This window comes from Chenopodium album, chromosome 11 (assembly GCF_948465745.1).
Source record: "Chenopodium album chromosome 11, dcCheAlbu1.1, whole genome shotgun sequence".
Lineage (NCBI taxonomy): Eukaryota > Viridiplantae > Streptophyta > Magnoliopsida > Caryophyllales > Amaranthaceae > Chenopodium > Chenopodium album.
The window spans coordinates 28,730,693-28,738,513 of record NC_137844.1 but is presented as its reverse complement, the minus strand read 5'-3'; positions in this window follow the sequence as shown (position 1 = coordinate 28,738,513).

Genomic DNA, 7,821 nt, shown 5'->3' with positions numbered 1-7,821 from the left:
CATTGATGATGCGGCTAATTACTCATCGCAACAAACTCTCTTTGATGGAGGTTGTCCATGAGCTTCAATGGGCCGATTCTTGCGGAAGTGATAGGCTCAAGCTTACTCTAAGGGCAAAGGAGAAGGAGTTCAAGAACAAGGCAAAGATGCGACGATTCTACTGTAGTCGGCAGGGCAACTACAAGAGGGAATGCAGCATAAAACTCGAACATGAAGCAAAGGGAAGAGAAATCTCTACCTCAGGTATCTTCTTTATAAACTTACACTGGAATACAAGCAATTCATAAGGTATTAAATACCATTAATGACTCACTATATGCTCCTATTTCAGGAACCAAGTGAGAAGGGCTTACCAAATGGATGTGGATATACAAGCGAAAGAAGAAAACAATCTTTCCGGAAGGCTTGTAATCACATAATTTGTCTTAAAATAGAACTTGTTTAAGTTTTTTTGTTATCAACCATACATTGATCTTCTGACATTGGACGTCATTTTGATCACAAGAATATTGTTTCAAAGGTCTTGCTTATATGTTTATGGCTTGACACGTTTATCTAAAACTGTGTGCTTTCGTTAGACAAACAAGTTTATAATGTTAATAATACCACCAAGAAAGCTAAGACCAGTGAGTCAAATGAGACGTACTTGTGGCATTATCGTCTTGGCCACATTAACATCAAACGCATCAAGAAACTTGTACAGGAAGGTGTTATTGACTCGTTCGATTTACAATCGTTTGAGAATTGCGAAGGATGTTTATTAGACAAGATGATAAAGTAGCCATTCTCCAAGTTGGGAGAAAGGGCATGTGACTTGTTGGGCCTAATACACACCAATGTACGTGGACCAATGAACACAAGCACAAGAAACGACCATCGATATATTATCACCTTCATAGATGACTATAGTAGATATGGATATGTCTACCTTATGTCGCACAAATCTGAATCATTTGAAAAGTTCAAAGAATTTCAGAGTGAAGTTGATAATCAGCTTGGCAAGAAAATCAAAACCCTTCGATCGAATCAAGGTGGTGAATAGTTGAGCCAAGAATTCGATGACCATCTGAATGAAAAGAGTATACTTTCAGAATTGACACCTCCAAGAACTTCACAATGGTACGGAGTAACCGAAAGGAGAAATCAAACCTTGCTGGACATGGTACGATCAACAATGGGTCTTAGTGATCTTCCTATCTCTTCCTGGGGACATGCACTTCTAACCGCGGCACTAACACTAAACCGTGCTCCATAAAAAGCTGTAGAAAAGACTCCATATGAGCTATGAACGAAGAAACCTCCAAGGTTGTCTTTTCTCAAGATATGGGGATGCGAAGCATATGTCAAGAAATTAAATTCTGACAAACTTCACCCCAAATCTAACAAGGTTTTCTTTGTGGGCTACCCAAAAGAAACCAAAGGGTATTACTTCTACAGCAAATCCGAGAACAAAGTGTTTGTTGCTCGCGATGTTGTCTTTTTGGAGGAGGAACACCTTTCCAAAATGACAAGTGGGAGGAAAATCCAACTCGATGAAGTTCGAGAGGACGAGCAAAAAAATCAAATTAACAGTCAAAGTGCTCAAAGTTGACGCTCGTCAAAATTTGCAAAGTCAAACCGAAAATGAAAATGCTCAGTTTGTTACCCTACAGAGGTCGCAGAGGTTGAGGTCTCAACCCGATAGGTATCTTAGTGTTGTGTTAACTGAGAATCGGGACATCCTGGTAGTGGATGGAGACGAACCGGCAACCTACAAGCAAGAGATGGCGAGCACCGACTCTGCTAAATGGCAAGAGGCCATGAGATCTGAAATGGATTCCATGTTTGAAAATCAAGTATGGGACTTGGTTGACTTACCCGAAGGTTACACACCTATCGGATGTAAGTGGATTTTCAAATTGAAAACCGACAAAGATGGAAATGTATTCATTTACAAAGCTAGACTGGTAGCAGAAGGTTAGATAACGACCTATGTTCCCCTACGTCAAAATGGCGCCGTTGCCGGGGAACGATGTCTATGTTTGAGTGTTTTTAATTGCTTGAGTCTAGGTCTTTGTATATACTTTTCTTTTATTTGATTTTTGTTTGTTTTGTAAAAAAAATGGCATGTATCTCATTTCATCAACATGATAATGAGCCTTTTGTGTATATTTCCATAGACTTATAGGGTTTTTGAACTATAATCGTTGTAATCCTTGTGAGGCTTGTGAGATTTGTTATTTTGGTCTGAATGAGCAAACTAGGAATGAAGTTGAATGCATGCATAATGGTGAATTTAGTGCATTGTCAATTGGTGATGCTTGGAATTTTTATGTTTGGTTTGCTAAGGATGTCTATAATAGGGGTAATCATGATTCTAATGATGATGTGCAATGTGTTGATTCTTCTAATATTATCATGAATTCCCATGATTTGTCACATGATCCCATTAGTGAACCTAGAACAAATGTTTTCAATGCTATTTCCCCTTTTGTTCATGATGACGTGGTACATGCTCAAGTCAATGCTAATGGTGTGTTTCAATTTTCTTCATTATTTACCATGCCTTATTGTGATTTGCTTCGTTCCCTTAATAACGAATCTCATGTGTTTGATTGTGCCCCCACTCCCCCATGTGATGAATATGCTCATGATTTTCATGTCGATTCTTCCAATCTTGGTCGTACTTCTTCTTCTTTTGTTGAACCTTAATCTTCTACTCCTTTTGAATCTCTTATTGCACTACTACATTTTTGACCTATTGCAACCCCTAATTCCGTTGCATTAGGTGTCAAAATCCGTGGCATTAGGCCTATTGCAACGGCCATGTACCGTGGCATCTGCTGGCGTTGCAGTAGGTCTAATGCCACGGTATATGACACCTAATGCCACGGTATCTATGTTCCGTTGCATTAGCTCAATACCTAATGCAACGACATAAATTATCCGTGGCAATAGATTACCAACTAATAATTATGATGAAATTGGTACCTAATGCAACGATTGTTGTATAAAACGATATATGGAGAGTGTATCTATTACAACGGCATTATTATTATTATTATTATTTTTTAATGGAACGCTAAAATAATATTATATGAGTTAGTTAAATTAGTTGTAAATTAAATCACTAATTATATATATTAGTCACTACAAATCTAAATATACTAACAAGCTAAGAGAAACAAAAATTCATTAAATTTATATACAATAATTATAATGCTAAATACGAACATTACAAAATATTACTTACTTGTTTTCGGTATGACACCCTTCTAATAAACTAAAGTTATATAATTAATTTGATCGTCCAAAATACAAATTCCAACATATATATAAGCCGGATTTTTCAATTCTTCACAACTTGAACTAATAGATAGGGGTCGCCAAAATATTTGCACCATTTGTTAGATGACTAGCTAGTCATGTAGTCACTATACTTCATCTCCATTTTGCTCACCATGCACCTACACGTAAAAAAGAATAAAATAATAGAACTAAACAATAGAAAAATAATGTGACTAAATAATTTAACTAAATAATAGAACCGAATTAAGGAAACTCGTAAAAGCACAACAAAATTGTAGTATTCATAAAGCACAACAATAAAAATAAACAACTATAGCTTTTGACATATTATTATAAGAAAGTGGTGTAATGAATCAAGAGCACAGACCCACCATTGGGTTCAAAAATGGACAATTACTGTCCAGAAACTATGCAAAAATCCTCTGTTTTAATTTACTTGGTACTATCATTTCTTTGGAAAGAAAAATGAGCTTTCATAACTCAAAATCAGCAAAATCTGAGGTTTTTACATAACTCAAAATCTGAGGTTTTTGCAGACTCTGGGAGCTCTGAGTCAGATCAGGTCCTCCGGGGTTTGAGCAAGAAAAGGACAATCAGCAGGCCTTTAATTCAGATATATGTAATGTTGTCAACACATAGACAATATACAATTGGTTACAGGAGCTGGGGTTTGCAGCACTATCACATTAGGTATTTCTCACAATCGAAGGAATGGGAAGAAAAGAAAATGGGACTGGCTCCTGAATTCTGATGGTGTCACTTTTAAACGAGGGGAAAATCAGCAGCAACAACTGAACTGTGAAGCTGAAATTTTGAGTGTGATTCTCAGAGGCCTAGAAGAAGCTCAAAGAGTACAGCTTTTATGTGATAACTACTTAACTTTGGGTTATTTCCATTGTTGAGTCATGTTGGCCAGGGAGGTATTTGTGATGTTTCACAGAACAATGTTGAATTATGAGAATTTTTATGAATATTGGAATAATAAGAGGTTGCAGACAGAAGACTTCTCAAGTGGGTGCAAAGTGATCATATTAGTATGCTAGGGGATAGGATGATAAAAAAGAAAATTGATGACATTGTACCCTATTTTCTTGGTATATTTCTGTTAGATTCACTAAGTTTAGGGATTAACCTTCCTTTTCTAGTTGTAAAGAAAAAAAAATTCTTGGTACAAATAAATCATCAAGAATTATTAGAGATTACAACAGGTTTACAACACTCAACACCAACTGATGATATAAGAGATTCAGTATCAGCATCATCAATACCAAAAAAAATAATATATGGTTGTGCACTTGACCGATCAACACCAAAAAAATAATATATGCTTATGCTTATGATCGTGCAGCCTATAAATTCTGAGGCGAGTGAAGAAAAATACACCACTAAGGGGGTGAGCATGAACATCAACAACAGCAACAGAAACATACATGAACAACAACAATATTTTAGCAGTAAAGTGTACAACCATATAAGTGAAAAAGGGGGGAAACGTAAGGCAGACAAAACCAACCAAAAGCAATAAAGGAATAAAGCAAAAGTGTGCATCAGAAAAATACTGAACAGCAACAATATTTCAGCAGTAGCTATGGCAGAATCAGGTCAATAGCATAAACTAAATTTGGACAGATGCAACAGAAAATAATATATGTTACCTGATTTATTGTGGCTCCAGATTTAGAAGATTGCCCATTTTGGTCAGCGAGAAGATGTGGCGCACTAGATGCATCCTTTGGAGCCGATGGAATTGCAAAATCAGGAATGACAAGATTGATCCCGGGGTTAGCATCCCGAATTTGAGTCAAAACTGCAGTTGTTACACTTGGTGCAAGTTGTTATACTAATTGAGCTTGCATATTTTCTAAGAATTCCGCCGGGAATATGAAATCTGACTTGTTTTCCTTTTTCTTCAAATCTGACTTTTTCACACCTTTTCCTAGTAGGCATACACGGCTTTTGCGCTTAGGTTCTGGAATCACTTCGGAATATGGGTCCTTAGAGTTACTACCATCTTCATGTTGGGAAGACTCCAAAGCATCCATTTTAGCCTATATTAGGAAAATAAAGCCACCTGCTTATTATTTATCAAAACTAAACAAATATAACATAAATCTAACACGTTAACTCACAATATTCTCTGCTACTTTTTCATGGTTGGTAAGGTATGTCCTTCCCTCTGTTCTCTTTCTTGACTCCTTATAGACCCTTGCTTGAGAAGGCTCTTTCTTATCAGGATCTTGTTGTTGCTGTGAAACATTATACGTAAAATAGAAGTGATTACAAATAATTAAAGGCCAGAGGTGAAAGCCTCATGTAGTACATGTAATGATTGTGAAATAAAGATTATAATGATAATAAAATTGTCTAGAAATGAGAAGAATTATTTTACCAACTCATGGCGTAAAATTGCATAAGAGTTACGGCCCATAGTGTGCATATCATCTAAAATTAGGCGATTGTCTTTGTTGATCTTACTGATTTCCTATGCGACAACACAATCAAGATTTATAAATTTGAACCAAGTAAGTAATTTATAAAAACAGTAAAATGAAAGAGGCTATTTAGTTCATGAAACTATGTAAATATTGCACAAATCAATTCAAAACCATATACATAATACCTCGGCCTCTTTAGAATGCCAATATTGCAAAAGCTCTCTGAATTGAGGTTCTGAAATTGTGTCTAGCTTATGAAACCATCTTAAAGCATCAGTGGGATATGCATAGAAGTAGTTCTTCTTAGTCAAGCATTTATGAGCTTTCCAGCTTCCATTGATAGCCTGCATCACCCATTCTCTTCCAGCTTCAGGAACCATATACTTTTCCTAAACAAATTATGAATATATAATTAATTAATGGTCTAGTAACAAAATATGAAGCATTTTTTAAAATGAAATCAAACAAACTGTAGCTAAAGAATTATATAACTACATACTTGGACATACTCCCACATTTTGTCAAGTGTGGGTAGACATGGAAACTTAATATAATTTAGTGGTGCAAGTTCAGAATCCCTTGCCACAGTACCCAAGAATTGCTTGAATTCCTGAACAATTTCATGTGTAGGTCCAATTGGTTGGCCTAGTGAGTTTAAAACAATAACTTCACGCTCGTCTCTTGTTCGTGCATGAACCTTGGGTAGCATTGTTGGACCTCGATGCCTTTTGCTTTTAGTAGCTTTTTCAGGTTGTGAATCAGGAGGTTCTTGGACAGAATTTGTGTGGCGAGACAAGAAAAGAGTCAGTAATTGCATGGACAGACATGAAAAGGCTTATTTCAAGTATTAGAATGAATCATATTAGAATGAATCCACTTCATTTGACCTGTGACACAATACGACTGTTAGTATTCGTCTGATACTATTGATAGATTGGAAAATCAGACAGTGCTCTCTCCTGATAAATCCTCGGCCAAAACTGCCACCCTATGAATTTGGCAGTCTTCACACCATCATGGGAAAGGAAGCTAACATCTAATCAACCTAGGACTAATCCCAAGTTTGATTCTGTTGTTCATACATTCTGTATTAATTTAGCAAAACTAACAGTTGGTAGTTTGCTATCAAGCTCTATTTTGGTTTAATCTGAACAGAATTCCACTGCCTAAACAAGTATCCTAGTAAAGTAACTTTTCAAACAAAATTTCACCAACCAAATTTTATGGAGCCCCCATCTAATCAAATGACCATTTCAAAGTCATGTATTTCCTCTAAATTCAGTACAATATAACTTGTCACTTTATTATAACAATGCAAATTACTGGCAACTTTATAATATTGGTACTAATCAATCAAAGGTGAAGCTACACTTTGGGAACGGATCAATTGACTCCACTTGACCTACCCAATTAAATTGATTTTTGAAAGAAAAAGTTTGAATAAATGAACATTAGTCTGATTCAATAGATCAGGCTAGCCCACCCAAACCGATTCAAGTTTATGTAAGGAAAAGGCACAAAACAACAAACGAGAAGGAGCAGTAGAGGACAAAAGAGGATTTTTCTCTGATTTGTGGGTGCGCAGCCACATGGCAGAGTATGACAGGGTGCTCTGGGTAACCTGGGGAAAGGGTGACTGAGTATTTAAGGGGAAAGCAAGGATTTGTAAGGGTATGCCGATTTTTATGTAATCTTTAGTCTGATAGTAGCAGCAGTATTCCTTCCAAGATTCTATCTTTATTGTAATAGCAGTAGTAGTAAACCTTATAGTAACCCTGTATTATTAATTAAATACCCTTAAGCTTTCCTCCTATATTTCTGTGAGTGTGCTTATGTTTAATGTTACATTGAAAGGGTGAGCTGAGTTTATAGCATCTGACAGAAGAAACAGGAGTAGCAGACCAACAACAACAACATACCAAGGCCACTATAAGGTCAGCTAATTACTAGGGCAGCTAGTGGCAAAATGCTCTAACAAGTTTCAAGTGCTCTAACATGTTTTTTCTTTTTCTCTGTAATGAACCTAGAACCTCCACCTAACATTTTAACTTATAGCAAAAGACAGAAGAAACATGAGCAGCAGACCAACCACTCGATT